At 41.1% G+C, this 14,738-nt stretch overlaps 23 non-coding genes across 23 annotated transcripts; all 23 read right to left on the bottom strand.

Annotated features, from left to right (window-relative positions):
- Window positions 1–683: 683 nt before the first annotated feature.
- Window positions 684–756, bottom strand: TRNAV-AAC (transfer RNA valine (anticodon AAC)). The gene has a single exon. It is a non-coding gene; the product is annotated as a tRNA-Val (tRNA).
- Window positions 757–2,802: 2,046 nt separating this feature from the next.
- Window positions 2,803–2,875, bottom strand: TRNAV-CAC (transfer RNA valine (anticodon CAC)). The gene has a single exon. It is a non-coding gene; the product is annotated as a tRNA-Val (tRNA).
- A 1,990-nt stretch (window positions 2,876–4,865) lies between these two features.
- On the bottom strand, window positions 4,866–4,938 carry TRNAV-CAC (transfer RNA valine (anticodon CAC)). Its single transcript has one exon. It is a non-coding gene; the product is annotated as a tRNA-Val (tRNA).
- A 1,348-nt stretch (window positions 4,939–6,286) lies between these two features.
- TRNAV-AAC (transfer RNA valine (anticodon AAC)) lies at window positions 6,287–6,359 on the bottom strand. The gene has a single exon. It is a non-coding gene; the product is annotated as a tRNA-Val (tRNA).
- Window positions 6,360–6,723: 364 nt separating this feature from the next.
- On the bottom strand, window positions 6,724–6,796 carry TRNAV-UAC (transfer RNA valine (anticodon UAC)). The gene has a single exon. It is a non-coding gene; the product is annotated as a tRNA-Val (tRNA).
- Window positions 6,797–7,212: 416 nt separating this feature from the next.
- Window positions 7,213–7,285, bottom strand: TRNAV-AAC (transfer RNA valine (anticodon AAC)). Its single transcript has one exon. It is a non-coding gene; the product is annotated as a tRNA-Val (tRNA).
- A 201-nt stretch (window positions 7,286–7,486) lies between these two features.
- On the bottom strand, window positions 7,487–7,559 carry TRNAV-CAC (transfer RNA valine (anticodon CAC)). Its single transcript has one exon. It is a non-coding gene; the product is annotated as a tRNA-Val (tRNA).
- Window positions 7,560–7,649: 90 nt separating this feature from the next.
- TRNAV-UAC (transfer RNA valine (anticodon UAC)) lies at window positions 7,650–7,722 on the bottom strand. The gene has a single exon. It is a non-coding gene; the product is annotated as a tRNA-Val (tRNA).
- A 90-nt stretch (window positions 7,723–7,812) lies between these two features.
- TRNAV-CAC (transfer RNA valine (anticodon CAC)) lies at window positions 7,813–7,885 on the bottom strand. Its single transcript has one exon. It is a non-coding gene; the product is annotated as a tRNA-Val (tRNA).
- A 90-nt stretch (window positions 7,886–7,975) lies between these two features.
- On the bottom strand, window positions 7,976–8,048 carry TRNAV-UAC (transfer RNA valine (anticodon UAC)). The gene has a single exon. It is a non-coding gene; the product is annotated as a tRNA-Val (tRNA).
- Window positions 8,049–8,738: 690 nt separating this feature from the next.
- On the bottom strand, window positions 8,739–8,811 carry TRNAV-UAC (transfer RNA valine (anticodon UAC)). Its single transcript has one exon. It is a non-coding gene; the product is annotated as a tRNA-Val (tRNA).
- Window positions 8,812–9,227: 416 nt separating this feature from the next.
- Window positions 9,228–9,300, bottom strand: TRNAV-CAC (transfer RNA valine (anticodon CAC)). Its single transcript has one exon. It is a non-coding gene; the product is annotated as a tRNA-Val (tRNA).
- A 364-nt stretch (window positions 9,301–9,664) lies between these two features.
- On the bottom strand, window positions 9,665–9,737 carry TRNAV-AAC (transfer RNA valine (anticodon AAC)). Its single transcript has one exon. It is a non-coding gene; the product is annotated as a tRNA-Val (tRNA).
- A 201-nt stretch (window positions 9,738–9,938) lies between these two features.
- TRNAV-CAC (transfer RNA valine (anticodon CAC)) lies at window positions 9,939–10,011 on the bottom strand. The gene has a single exon. It is a non-coding gene; the product is annotated as a tRNA-Val (tRNA).
- A 31-nt stretch (window positions 10,012–10,042) lies between these two features.
- TRNAV-UAC (transfer RNA valine (anticodon UAC)) lies at window positions 10,043–10,115 on the bottom strand. Its single transcript has one exon. It is a non-coding gene; the product is annotated as a tRNA-Val (tRNA).
- A 254-nt stretch (window positions 10,116–10,369) lies between these two features.
- Window positions 10,370–10,442, bottom strand: TRNAV-AAC (transfer RNA valine (anticodon AAC)). Its single transcript has one exon. It is a non-coding gene; the product is annotated as a tRNA-Val (tRNA).
- A 528-nt stretch (window positions 10,443–10,970) lies between these two features.
- On the bottom strand, window positions 10,971–11,043 carry TRNAV-UAC (transfer RNA valine (anticodon UAC)). The gene has a single exon. It is a non-coding gene; the product is annotated as a tRNA-Val (tRNA).
- Window positions 11,044–11,459: 416 nt separating this feature from the next.
- TRNAV-CAC (transfer RNA valine (anticodon CAC)) lies at window positions 11,460–11,532 on the bottom strand. Its single transcript has one exon. It is a non-coding gene; the product is annotated as a tRNA-Val (tRNA).
- Window positions 11,533–11,896: 364 nt separating this feature from the next.
- Window positions 11,897–11,969, bottom strand: TRNAV-UAC (transfer RNA valine (anticodon UAC)). The gene has a single exon. It is a non-coding gene; the product is annotated as a tRNA-Val (tRNA).
- Window positions 11,970–12,170: 201 nt separating this feature from the next.
- On the bottom strand, window positions 12,171–12,243 carry TRNAV-AAC (transfer RNA valine (anticodon AAC)). Its single transcript has one exon. It is a non-coding gene; the product is annotated as a tRNA-Val (tRNA).
- A 510-nt stretch (window positions 12,244–12,753) lies between these two features.
- Window positions 12,754–12,826, bottom strand: TRNAV-CAC (transfer RNA valine (anticodon CAC)). The gene has a single exon. It is a non-coding gene; the product is annotated as a tRNA-Val (tRNA).
- A 364-nt stretch (window positions 12,827–13,190) lies between these two features.
- Window positions 13,191–13,263, bottom strand: TRNAV-AAC (transfer RNA valine (anticodon AAC)). The gene has a single exon. It is a non-coding gene; the product is annotated as a tRNA-Val (tRNA).
- Window positions 13,264–13,790: 527 nt separating this feature from the next.
- Window positions 13,791–13,863, bottom strand: TRNAV-AAC (transfer RNA valine (anticodon AAC)). Its single transcript has one exon. It is a non-coding gene; the product is annotated as a tRNA-Val (tRNA).
- Between the last annotated feature and the right edge of the window lie 875 nt (window positions 13,864–14,738).

Below are 14,738 nucleotides of genomic sequence, written 5' to 3'. Positions count from 1 at the left end.
CCTTTTGCGTGTTAGGCGACGTGATAACCACTAAACTACAGAAACTTCTCAGAAGCTATACCAGACACCAACCAATGTAGGAGGCACTTTCTAAAAAAAGAGCCATTGCATGAAAATGCTTAGCTAAAAATCCATTGTTTCTGCCCAGTTTCGAACTGGGGACCTTTCGCGTGTTAGGCGAACGTGATAACCACTACACGACAGAAACTTCTTAGAAACTATACCAGACACCAACCAATGTAGGAGGCACTTTCTAAAAACAGAGTCATTGAAGAAAAATGCTTAGGTTAAAAACACTTGTTTCTGCCCAGTTTCTAACGTCTTAGAAACTAAACCAGACACCAACCAAAGTAGGAGGCACTTTCTAAAAACAGAGTCATTGAAGAAAAATGCTTAAGTTAAAAACACTTGTTTCTGCCCAGTTTCTAACGTCTTAGAAACTAAGCCAGACACCATCCAATATAGGAGGCACTTTCTAAAAAAAGAGCCATTGCATGAAAATGCTTAGCTAAAAAGCCATTGTTTCTGCCCAGTTTTGAACTGGGGACCTTTTGCGTGTGAGGCGAACGTGATAAACACTACACTACAGAAACGTCTTATAAACTAAGCCAGACACCATCCAATGTAGGAGGCACTTTCTAAAAAAAGAGCCATTGCATGAAAATGCTTAGCTAAAAATCCATTGTTTCTGCCCAGTTTCGAACTGGGGACCTTTCGCGTGTTAGGCGAATGTGATAACCACTACACTACAGAAACTTCTTAGAAACTAAGCCAGACACCATCCAATGTAGGAGGCACTTTCAAAAAACAGAGTCATTGAAGAAAAATGCTTAGGTTAAAAACACTTGTTTCTGCCAAGTTTCTACCGTCTTAGAAACTAAGCCAGACACCATCCAATGTAGGAGGCACTGTCTAAAAAATGGACCATTGCATTAAAATGCTTAGCTATAATCCCATTTTTTCTGCCCAGTTTCGAACTGGGGACCTTTCGCGTGTTAGGCGACGTGATAACCACTACACTAAAGAAACTTCTCAGAAACTATACCAGACACCAACCAATGTAGGAGGCACTTTCTAAAAACAGAGTCATTGAAGAAAAATGCTTAGGTTAAAAACACTTGTTTCTGTCCAGTTTCTACCATCTTAGAAACTAAGCCAGACACCATCCAATGTAGGAGGCACTTTCTAAAAAAAGAGCTATTGCATGTAAATGCTTAGCTAAAAATCCATTGTTTCTGCCCAGTTTCGAACTGGGGACCTTTTGCGTGTTAGGCGACGTGATAACCACTAAACTACAGAAACTTCTCAGAAACTATACCAGACACCAACCAATGTAGGAGGCACTTTCTAAAAAAAGAGCCATTGCATGAAAATGCATAGCTAAAAATCCATTGTTTCTGCACAGTTTCGAACTGGGGACCTTTCGCGTGTTAGGCGAACGTGATAACCACTACACGACAGAAACTTCTTAGAAACTATACCAGACACCAACCAATGTAGGAGGCACTTTCTAAAAACAGAGTCATTGAAGAAAAATGCTTAGGTTAAAAACACTTGTTTCTGCCCAGTTTCTAACGTCTTAGAAACTAAACCAGACACCAACCAATGTAGGAGGCACTTTATAAAAACAGAGTCATTGAAGAAAAATGCTTAGGTTAAAAACACTTGTTTCTGCCCAGTTTCTAACGTCTTAGAAACTAAGCCAGACACCATCCAATATAGGAGGCACTTTCTAAAAAAAGAGCCATTGCATGAAAATGCTTAGCTAAAAATCCATTGTTTCTGCCCAGTTTCGAACTGGGGACCATTTGCGTGTGAGGCGAACGTGATAACCACTACACTACAGAAACGTCTTAGAAACTAAGCCAGACACCATCCAATGTAGGAGTCACTTTCATAAAATAGAGCCATTGAAGAAAAATGCTTAGGTTAAAAACACTTGTTTCTGTCCAGTTTCTACCATCTTAGAAACTAAGCCAAACACCATCCAATGTAGAAGGCACTTTCTAAAAAAAAAACCATTGCATGAAAATGCTTAGCTAAAAATACATTGTTTCTGCACAGTTTCGAACTGGGGACCTTTCGCGTGTGAGGCGAACGTGATAACTACTACACTACAGAAACTTCTTAGAAACTGCGCCAGACACCAACCAATGTAGGAGGCACTTTCTAAAAACAGAGTCATTGAAGAAAAATGCTTAGGTTAAAAACACTTGTTTCTGCTCAGTTTCGAACTGGGGACCTTTTGCGTGTAAGGCAAACGTGATAACCACTACACTACAGAAACTTCTTAGAAACTGTACCAGACACCAACCAATGTAGGAGGCACTTTCATAAAATAGAGCCATTGAAGAAAAATGCTTAGGTTAAAAACTTGTTAAACACGTGTTTCTGCCCAGTTTCGAACTGGGGACCTTTCGTGTGAGGCGAACGTGACAACCACTACACTACAGAAACATCTTAAAAATGTAGGAGGCACTTGTGTTAAAAAAAAGAAAATTAATTAAAATGCTTACCTAAAAATTCATTGTTTCTGCCCAGTTTCGAATTGGGGACCTTTTGCGTGTTAGGCGAACATGATAACAACTACACGATAGAAACTTCTAAGAAACTATACCAGACACCAACCAATGTAGGAGGCACTTTCTAAAAACAGAGTCATTGAAGGAAAATGCTTAGGTTAAAAACACTTGTTTCTGCCCAGTTTCTAACGTCTTAGAAACTAAGCAAGACACCATCCAATGTAGGAGGCACTTTCTAAAAAAAGAGCCATTGCATGAAAATGCTTAGCTAAAAATACATTGTTTCTACCCAGTTTCGAACTGGGGACCTTTCGCGTGTGAGGCGAACGTGATAACCACTACACTACAGAAACGTCTTAGAAATTAAGCCAGACACCATCCAATGTAGGAGGCACCTTCTAAAAAAAGAGCCATTGCATGAAAATGCTTAGCTAAAAATCCATTGTTTCTGCCCAGTTTCGAACTGGGGACCTTTCGCGTGTTAGGCGAATGTGATAACCACTACACTACAGAAAGTTCTTAGAAACTAAGCCAGACACCATCCAATGTAGGAGGCACTTTCTAAAAACAGAGTCATTGAAGAAAAATGCTTAGGTTAAAAACACTTGTTTCTGTCCAGTTTCTACCATCTTAGAAACTAAGCCAGACCCCATCCAATGTAGGAGGCACTTTCTAAAAAAAGAGCTATTGCATGAAAATGCTTAGCTAAAAATCCATTGTTTCTGCCCAGTTTCAAACTGGGGACCTTTTGCGTGTTAGGCGACGTGATAACCACTAAACTACAGAAACTTCTCAGAAACTATACCAGACACCAACCAATGTAGGAGGCACTTTCTTAAAAAAGAGCCATTGCATGAAAATGCTTAGCTAAAAATCCATTGTTTCTGCCCAGTTTCGAACTGGGGACCTTTCACGTGTTAGGCGAACGTGATAACCACTACACAACAGAAACTTCTTAGAAACTATACCAGACACCAACCAATGTAGGAGGCACTTTCTAAAAACAGAGTCATTGAAGAGAAATGCTTAGGTTAAAAACACTTGTTTCTGCCCAGTTTCTAACGTCTTAGAATCTGTACCAGACACTAACCAATGTAGGAGGCACTTTCATAAAATAGAGCCATTAAAGAAAAATGCTTAGGTTAAAAACACTTGTTTCTGCTCAGTTTCGAACTGGGGACCTTTTGCGTGTAAGGCAAACGTGATAACCACTACACTACAGAAACTTCTTAGAAACTGTACCAGACACCAACCAATGTAGGAGGCACTTTCATAAAATAGAGCCATTGAAGAAAAATGCTTAGGTTAAAAACTTGTTAAACACTTGTTTCTGCCCAGTTTCGAACTGGGGACCTTTCGTGTGAGGCGAACGTGACAACCACTACACTACAGAAACATCTTAAAAATGTAGGAGGCACTTGTGTTAAAAAAAAGCAAATTAATTAAAATGCTTACCTAAAAATTCATTGTTTCTGCCTAGTTTCGAATTGGGGACCTTTTGCGTGTTAGGCGAACATGATAACAACTACACGATAGAAACTTCTAAGAAACTATACCAGACACCAACAAATGTAGGAGGCACTTTCTAAAAACAGAGTCATTGAAGAAAAATGCTTAGGTTAAAAACACTTGTTTCTGCCCAGTTTCTAACGTCTTAGAAACTAAGCAAGACACCATCCAATGTAGGAGGCACTTTCTAAAAAAAGAGCCATTGCATGAAAATGCTTAGCTAAAAATACGGTACTTGTGAGTTATCCGGACGCCCGATTTCAAAATCGGGTCGGATCGGGCACATCGCATCGCATCGCATGCGACCATCGGATGCGATGCGATGCGATGCGATGACCCGATTTTTCCATAGGAATCAATGTTAAAATGGACTGAGTCCATTTTAACATGGAATTCAATGGGAAAAAGGGGTCCTTTTCATACCCCTACTATCCAAGTGGGCATGGAGTTGGATATAAACCTGTGGCGAGCGTAGCGAGCCACCGAGCCCGAAGCGTGGCGAGCGTAGCGAGCCCCGCGAGGGGACACGGAATACCGTCCCCTCGCGGGGCTCGCTTCGCTCGCCACGCTTCGGGCTCGGTGGCTCGCTACGCTCGCCACAGGTTTATATCCAACTCCATGCCCACTTGGATAGTAGGGGTATGAAAAGGACCCCTTTTTCCATAGGAATCATTTTAACATTGATTCCTATGGAAAAATCGGGTCATCGCATCCGATGGTCGCATGCGATGCGATGCGATATCGCATCGCATCGTATCTGATTGTATGCCTTAACTTAAGGCATACAATCAAAAAATCGGGCGTCCAGATAACTCACAAGTACCAAAAATACATTGTTTCTACCCAGTTTCGAACTGGGGACCTTTCGCGTGTGAGGCGAATGTGATAACCACTACACTACAGAAACGTCTTAGAAACTAAGCCAGACACCATCCAATGTAGGAGGCACTTTCTAAAAAAAGAGCCATTGCATGAAAATGCTTAGCTAAAAATCCATTGTTTCCGGCCCAGTTTCGAACTGGGGACCTTTCGCGTGTTAGGCGAATGTGATAACCACTACACTACAGAAAGTTCTTAGAAATTAAGCCAGACACCATCCAATGTAGGAGGCACTTTCAAAAAACAGAGTCATTGAAGAAAAATGCTTAGGTTAAAAACACTTGTTTCTGCCAAGTTTCTACCGTCTTAGAAACTAAGCCAGACACCATCCAATGTAGGAGGCACTGTCTAAAAAATGGACCATTGCATTAAAATGCTTAGCTATAATCCCATTTTTTCTGCCCAGTTTCGAACTGGGGACCTTTCGCGTGTTAGGCAACGTGATAACCACTACACTACAGAAACTTCTCAGAAACTATACCAGACACCAACCAACGTAGGAGGCACTTTCTAAAAACAGAGTCATTGAAGAAAAATGCTTAGGTTAAAAACACTTGTTTCTGTCCAGTTTCTACCATCTTAGAAACTAAGCCAGACACCATCCAATGTAGGAGGCACTTTCTAAAAAAAGAGCTATTGCATGAAAATGCTTAGCTAAAAATCAATTGTTTCTGCCCAGTTTCGAACTGGGGACCTTTTGCGTGTTAGGCGACGTGATAACCACTAAACTACAGAAACTTCTCAGAAGCTATACCAGACACCAACCAATGTAGGAGGCACTTTCTAAAAAAAGAGCCATTGCATGAAAATGCTTAGCTAAAAATCCATTGTTTCTGCCCAGTTTCGAACTGGGGACCTTTCGCGTGTTAGGCGAACGTGATAACCACTACACGACAGAAACTTCTTAGAAACTATACCAGACACCAACCAATGTAGGAGGCACTTTCTAAAAACAGAGTCATTGAAGAAAAATGCTTAGGTTAAAAACACTTGTTTCTGCCCAGTTTCTAACGTCTTAGAAACTAAACCAGACACCAACCAAAGTAGGAGGCACTTTCTAAAAACAGAGTCATTGAAGAAAAATGCTTAAGTTAAAAACACTTGTTTCTGCCCAGTTTCTAACGTTTTAGAAACTAAGCCAGACACCATCCAATATAGGAGGCACTTTCTAAAAAAAGAGCCATTGCATGAAAATGCTTAGCTAAAAAGCCATTGTTTCTGCCCAGTTTTGAACTGGGGACCTTTTGCGTGTGAGGCGAACGTGATAAACACTACACTACAGAAACGTCTTATAAACTAAGCCAGACACCATCCAATGTAGGAGGCACTTTCTAAAAAAAGAGCCATTGCATGAAAATGCTTAGCTAAAAATCCATTGTTTCTGCCCAGTTTCGAACTGGGGACCTTTCGCGTGTTAGGCGAATGTGATAACCACTACACTACAGAAACTTCTTAGAAACTAAGCCAGACACCATCCAATGTAGGAGGCACTTTCAAAAAACAGAGTCATTGAAGAAAAATGCTTAGGTTAAAAACACTTGTTTCTGCCAAGTTTCTACCGTCTTAGAAACTAAGCCAGACACCATCCAATGTAGGAGGCACTGTCTAAAAAATGGACCATTGCATTAAAATGCTTAGCTATAATCCCATTTTTTCTGCCCAGTTTCGAACTGGGGACCTTTCGCGTGTTCGGCGAACGTGATAACCACTACACTACAGAAACTTCTCGGAAACTATACCAGACACCAACCAATGTAGGAGGCACTTTCTAAAAACAGAATCATTGAAGAAAAATGCTTAGGTTAAAAACACTTGTTTCTGCCCAGTTTCGAACTGGGGACCTTTCGCATGTAAGGCGAACGTGATAACCACTACACTACAGAAACTTCTCGGAAACTATACCAGACACCAACCAATGTAGGAGGCACTTTCTAAAAACAGAGTCATTGAAGAAAAATGCTTAGGTTAAAAACGCTTGTTTCTGAACAGTTTCGAACTGAGGACCTTTCGAGTGTAAGGCGAACGTGATAACCACTACACTACAGAAACGTCTTAGAAACTAAGCCAGACACCATCCAATGTAGGAGGCACTTTCTAAAAAAAGAGCCATTGCATGAAAATGCTTAGCTAAAAATCCATTGTTTCTGTCCAGTTTCGAACTGGGGACCTTTCGCGTGTGAGGCGAACGTGATAACCACTACACTACAGAAACTTCTCAGAAACTATACTAGACACCAACCAATGTAGGAGGCACTGTCTAAAAAAAGGGCCATTGCATTAAAATGCTTAGCTAAAAATCCATTGTTTCTGCCCAGTTTCGAACTGGGGACCTTTCGCGTGTTAGGCGAACGTGATAACCACTACACTACAGAAACTTCTCGGAAACTATACCAGACACCAACCAATGTAGGAGGCACTTTCGAAAAACAGAGTCATTGAAGAAAAATGCTTATGTTAAAAACACTTGTTTCTGCCCAGTTTCTACCGTCTTAGAAACTAAGCCAGACACCATCCAATGTAGGAGGCACTGTCTAAAAAAAGGGCCATTGCATTAAAATGCTTAACTAAAAATCCATTGTTTCTGCCCAGTTTCGAACTGGGGACCTTTCGCGTGTGAGGCGAACGTGATAACCACTACACTACAGAAACTTCTCAGAAACTATACGAGACACCAACCAATTTGGTAGGCACTGTCTAAAAAAAGGGCCATTGCATTAAAATACTTAGCTAAAAATCCATTGTTTCTGCCCAGTTTCGAACTGAGGACCTTTCGCGTGTAAGGCGAACGTGATAACCACTACACTACAGAAACGTCTTAGAAACAAAACCAGACACCATACAATGTAGGAGGCACTTTCTAAAAAAAGAGCCATTGCATGAAAATGCTTAACTAAAAATCCATTGTTTCTGCCCAGTTTCGAACTGGGGACCTTTCGCGTGTGAGGCGAACGTGATAACCACTACACTACAGAAACTTCTCAGAAACTATATGAGACACCAACCAATTTGGTAGGCACTGTCTAAAAAAAGGGCCATTGCATTAAAATACTTAGCTAAAAATCCATTGTTTCTGCCCAGTTTCGAACTGAGGACCTTTCGCGTGTAAGGCGAACGTGATAACCACTACACTACAGAAACGTCTTAGAAACTAAGCTAGACACCATCCAATGTAGGAGGCACTTTCTAAAAAAAGAGCCATTGCATGAAAATGCTTAGCTAAAAATCCATTGTTTCTGCCCAGTTTCGAACTGAGGACCTTTCGCGTGTAAGGCGAACATGATAACCACTACACTACAGAAACGTCTTAGAAACTACGCCAGACACCATCCAATGTAGGAGGCACTTTCTAAAAAAAGAGCAATTGCATGAAAATGCTTAGCTAAAAATCCATTGTTTCTGCCCAGTTTCGAACTGGGGACCTTTCGCGTGTTAGGTGAATGTAATAACCACTACACTACAGAAACTTCTCGGAAACTATACCAGACACCAACCAATGTAGGAGGCACTTTCTAAAAACAGAGTCATTGAAGAAAAATGCTTAGGTTAAAAACACTTGTTTCTGCCCAGTTTCTACCGTCTTAGAAACTAAGCCAGACACCATCCAATGTAGGAGGCACTGTCTAAAAAAAGGGCCATTGCATTAAAATGCTTAGCTAAAAATCCATTGTTTCTATCCAGTTTCAAACTGGGGACCTTTCGTGTGTTAGGCGAACGTGATAACCACTACACTACAGAAACTTCTCGGAAACTACACCAGACACCAACCAATGTAGGAGGCACTTTCTAAAAACAGAGTCATTGAAGAAAAATGCTTAGGTTAAAAACACTTGTTTCTGCCCAGTTTCGAACTGAGGACCTTTCGCGTGTAAGGCGAACGTGATAACCACTACACTACAGAAACGTCTTAGAAACTCAGCCAGACACCATCCAATGTAGGAGGCACTTTCTAAAAAAAGAGCCATTGCATGAAAATGCTTAGCTAAAAATCCATTGATTCTGCCCAGTTTCGAACTGGGGACCTTTCGCGTGTGAGGCGAACGTGATAACCACTACACTACAGAAACTTCTCAGAAACTATACTAGACACCAACCAATGTAGGAGGCACTGTCTAAAAACAGAGTCATTGAAGAAAAATGCTTAGGTTAAAAACGCTTGTTTTTGCCCAGTTTAGAACTGAGGACCTTTCGCGTGTAAGGCGAACGTGATAACCACTACACTACAGAAACGTCTTAGAAACTAAGCCAGACACCATCCAATGTAGGAGGCACTTTCTAAAAAAAGAGCCATTGCATGAAAATGCTTAGCTAAAAATCCATTGTTTCTGCCCAGTTTCGAACTGGGGACCTTTCGCGTGTGAGGCGAAAGTGATAACCACTACACTACAGAAACTTCTCCGAAACTATACTAGACACCAACCAATGTAGGAGGCACTGTCTAAAAAAAGGGCCATTGCATTAAAATGCTTAGCTAAAAATCCATTGTTTCTGCCCAGTTTCGAACTGGGGACCTTTCGAGTGTTAGGCGGACGTGATAACCACTACACTACAGAAACTTCTCAGAAACTATACCAGACACCAACCAATGTAGGAGGCACTTTCGAAAAACAGAGTCATTGAAGAAAAATGCTTAGGTTAAAAACACTTGTTTGTGCCCAGTTTCTACCGTCTTAGAAACTAAGCCAGACACCATCCAATGTAGGAGGCACTGTCTAAAAAAAGGGCCATTGCATTAAAATGCTTAGCTAAAAATACATTGTTTCTGCCCAGTTTCGAACTGGGGACCTTTCGCGTGTTAGGCGAATGTGATAACCACTACACTACAGAAACTTCTCGGAAACTATACCAGACACCAACAAATGTAGGAGGCACTTTCTAAAAACAGAGTCATTGAAGAAAAATGCTTAGGTTAAAAACACTTGTTTCTGCCCAGTTTCTACCGTTTTAGAAACTAAGCCAGACACCATCCAATGTAGGAGGCACTTTCTAAAAAAAGAGCCATTGCATGAAAATGCTAAGCTAAAAATCCAATGTTTCTGCCCAGTTTCGAACTGGGGACCTTTCGCGTGTGAGGCGAACGTGATAACCACTACACTACAGAAACTTCCCAGAAAAATGCTTAGGTTAAAAACACTTGTTTCTGCCCAGTTTCGAACTGAGGACCTTTCGCGTGTAAGGCGAACGTGATAACCACTACACTACAGAAACTTCTTAGAAACTAAGACAGACACCATCCAATGTAGGAGGCACTTTCTAAAAAAAGAGCCATTGCATGAAAATGCTTAGCTAAAAATCCATTTTTTTCTGCCCAGTTTCGAACTGGGGACCTTTCGCATGTGAGGCGAACGTGATAACCACTACGCTACAGAAACTTCTCAGAAACTATACTAGACACCAACCAATGTAGGAGGCACTGTCTAAAAAAAGGGCCATTGCATAAAAATGCTTAGCTAAAAATCCATTGTTTCTGCCCAGTTTCGAACTGGGGACCTTTCGCGTGTTAGGCGAACGTGATAACCACTACACTACAGAAACTTCTCGGAAACTATACCAGACAGCAACCAATGTAGGAGGCACTTTCGAAAAACAGAGTCATTGAAGAAAAATGCTTAGGTTAAAAACACTTGTTTCTGCCCAGTTTCTACCGTCTTAGAAACTAAGCCAGACACCATCCAATGTAGCAGGCACTGTCTAAAAAAAGGGCCATTGCATTAAAATGCTTAGCTAAAAATCCATTGTTTCTGCCCAGTTTCGAACTGGGGACCTTTCCCGTGATAGGCGAATAGGATAACCACTACACTACAGAAACTTCTCGGAAACTATACCAGACACCAACAAATGTAGGAGGCACTTTCTAAAAAAAAGAGCCATTGCATGAAAATGCTTAGCTAAAAATCCAATGTTTCTGCCCAGTTTCGAACTGGGGACCTTTCGAGTGTGAGGCGAACGTGATAACCACTACACTACAGAAACTTCCCAGAAACTATACTAGACACCAACCAATGTAGGAGTCACTTTCATAAAATAGAGACATTGAAGAAAAATGCTTAGGTTAAAAAAACTTGTTTCTGCCCAGTTTCAAACTGGGGACCTTTCGCGTGTAAGGCGAACGTGATAACCACTACACTACAGAAACATCTTAGAAACAAAGCCAGACACCATACAATGTAGGAGGCACTTTCTAAAAAAAGAGCCATTGCATGAAAATGCTTAACTAAAAATCCATTGTTTCTGCCCAGTTTCGAAATGGGGACCTTTCGCGTGTGAGGCTAACGTGATAACCACTACACTACAGAAACTTCTCGGAAACTACACCAGACACCAACCAATGTAGGAGGCACTTTCTAAAAACAGAGTCATTGAAGAAAAATGCTTAGGTTAAAAACACTTGTTTCTGCCCAGTTTCGAACTGAGGACCTTTCGCGTGTAAGGCGAACGTGATAACCACTACACTAAAGAAACGTCTTAGAAACTAAGCCAGACACCATCCAATGTAGGAGGCACTTTCTAAAAAAAGAGCCATTGCATGAAAATGCTTAGCTAAAAATCCATTGTTTCTGCCCAGTTTCGAACTGGGGACCTTTCGCGTGTGAGGCGAACGTGATAACCACTACACTACAGAAACTTCTCGGAAACTATACCAGACACCAACCAATGTAGGAGGCACTTTCTAAAAACAGAGTCATTGAAGAAAAATGCTTAGGTTAAAAACACTTGTTTCTGCCCAGTTTCTACCGTCTTAGAAACTAAGCCAGACACCATCCAATGTAGGAGGCACTGTCTAAAAAAAGGGCCATTGCATTAAAATGCTTAGCTAAAAATCCATTGTTTCTATCCAGTTTCAAACTGGGGACCTTTCGTGTGTTAGGCGAACGTGATAACCACTGCACTACAGAAACTTCTCGGAAACTACACCAGACACCAACCAATGTAGGAGGCACTTTCTAAAAACAGAGTCATTGAAGAAAAATGCTTAGGTTAAAAACACTTGTTTCTGCCCAGTTTCGAACTGAGGACCTTTCGCGTGTAAGGCGAATGTGATAACCACTACACTACAGAAACGTCTTAGAAACTAAGCCAGACACCATCCAATGTAGGAGGCACTTTCTAAAAACAGAGTCATTGAAGAAAAATGCTTAGGTTAAAAACACTTGTTTCTGCCCAGTTTCTACCGTATTAGAAACTAAGCCAGACACCATCCAATGTAGGAGTCACTGTCTTAAAAAAGGGCCATTGCATTAAAATGCTTAGCTAAAAATCCATTGTTTCTGCCCAGTTTCGAACTGGGGACCTTTCGCGTGTTAAGCGAACGTGATAACCACTACACTACAGAAACTTCTCGGAAACTAAGCCAGACACCATCCAATGTAGGAGGCACTTTCAAAAAACAGAGTCATTGAAGAAAAATGCTTAGGTTAAAAACACTTGTTTCTGCCCAGTTTCTACCATCTTAGAAACTAAGCCAGACACCATCCAATGTAGAAGGCACTGTCTAAAAAAATGCTTAGCTAAAAATCCATTGTTTCTGTCCAGTTTCGAACTGGGGACTTTTCGTGTGTGAGGCGAACGTGATAACCACTACACTACAGAAAATTCCCAGAAACTGTTCTAGACACCAACCAATGTAGGAGTCACTTTCATAAAATAGAGCCATTGAAGAAAAATGCTTAGGTTAAAAAAACTTGTTTCTGCCCAGTTTCGAACTGGGGACCTTTCGCGTGTAAGGCGAATGTGATAACAACTACACTACAGAAACATCTTAGAAACAAAACCAGACACCATACAATGTAGGAGGCACTTTCTAAAAAAAGAGCCATTGCATGAAAATGCTTAACTAAAAATCCATTGTTTCTGCCCAGTTTCGAACTGGGGACCGTTCGCGTGTGAGGCGAACGTGATAACCACTACACTACAGAAGCTTCTCAGAAACTATACGAGACACCAACCAATTTGGTAGGCACTGTCTAAAAAAAGGGCCATTGCATTAAAATACTTAGCTAAAAATCCATTGTTTCTGCCCAGTTTCGAACTGAGGACCTTTCACGTGTAAGGCGAACGTGATAACCACTACACTACAGAAACTTCTCCGAAACTATACCAGACACCAACCAATGTAGGAGGCACTTTCTAAAAACAGAGTCATTGAAGAAAAATGCTTAGGTTAAAAACACTTGTTTCTGCCCAGTTTCTACCGTCTTAGAAACTAAGCCAGACACCATCCAATGTAGGAGGCACTGTCTAAAAAAAGGGCCATTGCATTAAAATGCTTAGCTAAAAATTAATTGTTTCTGCCCAGTTTCGAACTGGGGACCTTTCGCGTGTTAGGCGAACGTGATAACCACTACACTACAGAAACTTCTCTGAATTTATACCGGACACCAACCAATGTAGGAGGCACTTTCTAAAAACAGAGCCATTGAAGAAAAATGCTTAGGTTAAAAACACTTGTTTCTGCCCAGTTTTGAACTGGGGACCTTTCGCGTGTAAGGCGAACGTGATAACCACTACAATACAGAAACGTCTTAGAATCTACGCCAGACACCATCCAATGTAGGTGGCACTTTCTAAAAAAAGGGCCATTGCATTAAAATACTTAGCTAAAAATCCATTGTTTCTCCCCAGTTTCGAACTGAGGACCTTTCGCGTGTAAGGCGAACGTGATAACCACTACACTACAGAAACTTCTCCGAAACTATACCAGACACCAACCAATGTAGGAGGCACTTTCTAAAAACAGAGTCATTGAAGAAAAACGCTTAGGTTAAAAACACTTGTTTCTGCCCAGTTTCTACCGTCTTAGAAACTAAGCCAGACACCATCCAATGTAGGAGGCACTGTCTAAAAAAAGGGCCATTGCATTAAAATGCTTAGCTAAAAATTAGTTGTTTCTGCCCAGTTTCGAACTGGGGACCTTTCGCGTGTTAGGCGAACGTGATAACCACTACACTACAGAAACTTCTCTGAATTTATACCGGACACCAACCAATGTAGGAGGCACTTTCTAAAAACAGAGCCATTGAAGAAAAATGCTTAGGTTAAAAACACTTGTTTCTGCCCAGTTTTGAACTGGGGACCTTTCGCGTGTAAGGCGAACGTGATAACCACTACAATACAGAAACGTCTTAGAATCTACGCCAGACACCATCCAATGTAGGTGGCACTTTCTAAAAAAAGAGCCATTGCATGAAAATCCATTGTTTTTGCCCAGTTTCGAACTGGGGACCTTTCGCGTGTTAGGTGAATGTGATAACCACTACACTACAGAAACTTCTCGGAAACTATACCAGACACCAACCAATGTAGGAGGCACTTTCTAAAAACAGAGTCATTGAAGAAAAATGCTTAGGTTAAAAACACTTGTTTCTGCCCAGTTTCTACCGTCTTAGAAACTAAGCCAGACACCATCCAATGTAGGAGGCACTGTCTAAAAAAAGGGCCATTGCATTAAAATGCTTAGCTAAAAATCCATTGTTTCTGCCCAGTTTCAAACTGGGGACCTTTCGCGTGTTAGGCGAACGTGATAACCACTACACTACAGAAACTTTTTTGAATTTATACCGGACACCAACCAATGTAGGAGGCACTTTCTAAAAACAGAGCCATTGAAGAAAAATGCTTAGGTTAAAAACACTTGTTTCTGCCCAGTTTTGAACTGGGGACCTTTCGCGTGTAAGGCGAACGTGATAACCACTACAATACAGAAACGTCTTAGAATCTACGCCAGACACCATCCAATGTAGGTGGCACTTTCTAAAAAAAGGGCCATTGCATTAAAATACTTAGCTAAAAATCCATTGTTTCTGCCCAGTTTCGAACTGAGGACCTTTCGCG

The sequence above is a fragment of the Crinia signifera genome, chromosome 3 (assembly GCF_055691185.1).
Source record: "Crinia signifera chromosome 3, ASM5569118v1, whole genome shotgun sequence".
Lineage (NCBI taxonomy): Eukaryota > Metazoa > Chordata > Amphibia > Anura > Myobatrachidae > Crinia > Crinia signifera.
Note: the sequence above shows the minus strand (reverse complement) of the source record. Positions and strands in the feature narration are given on the sequence as shown.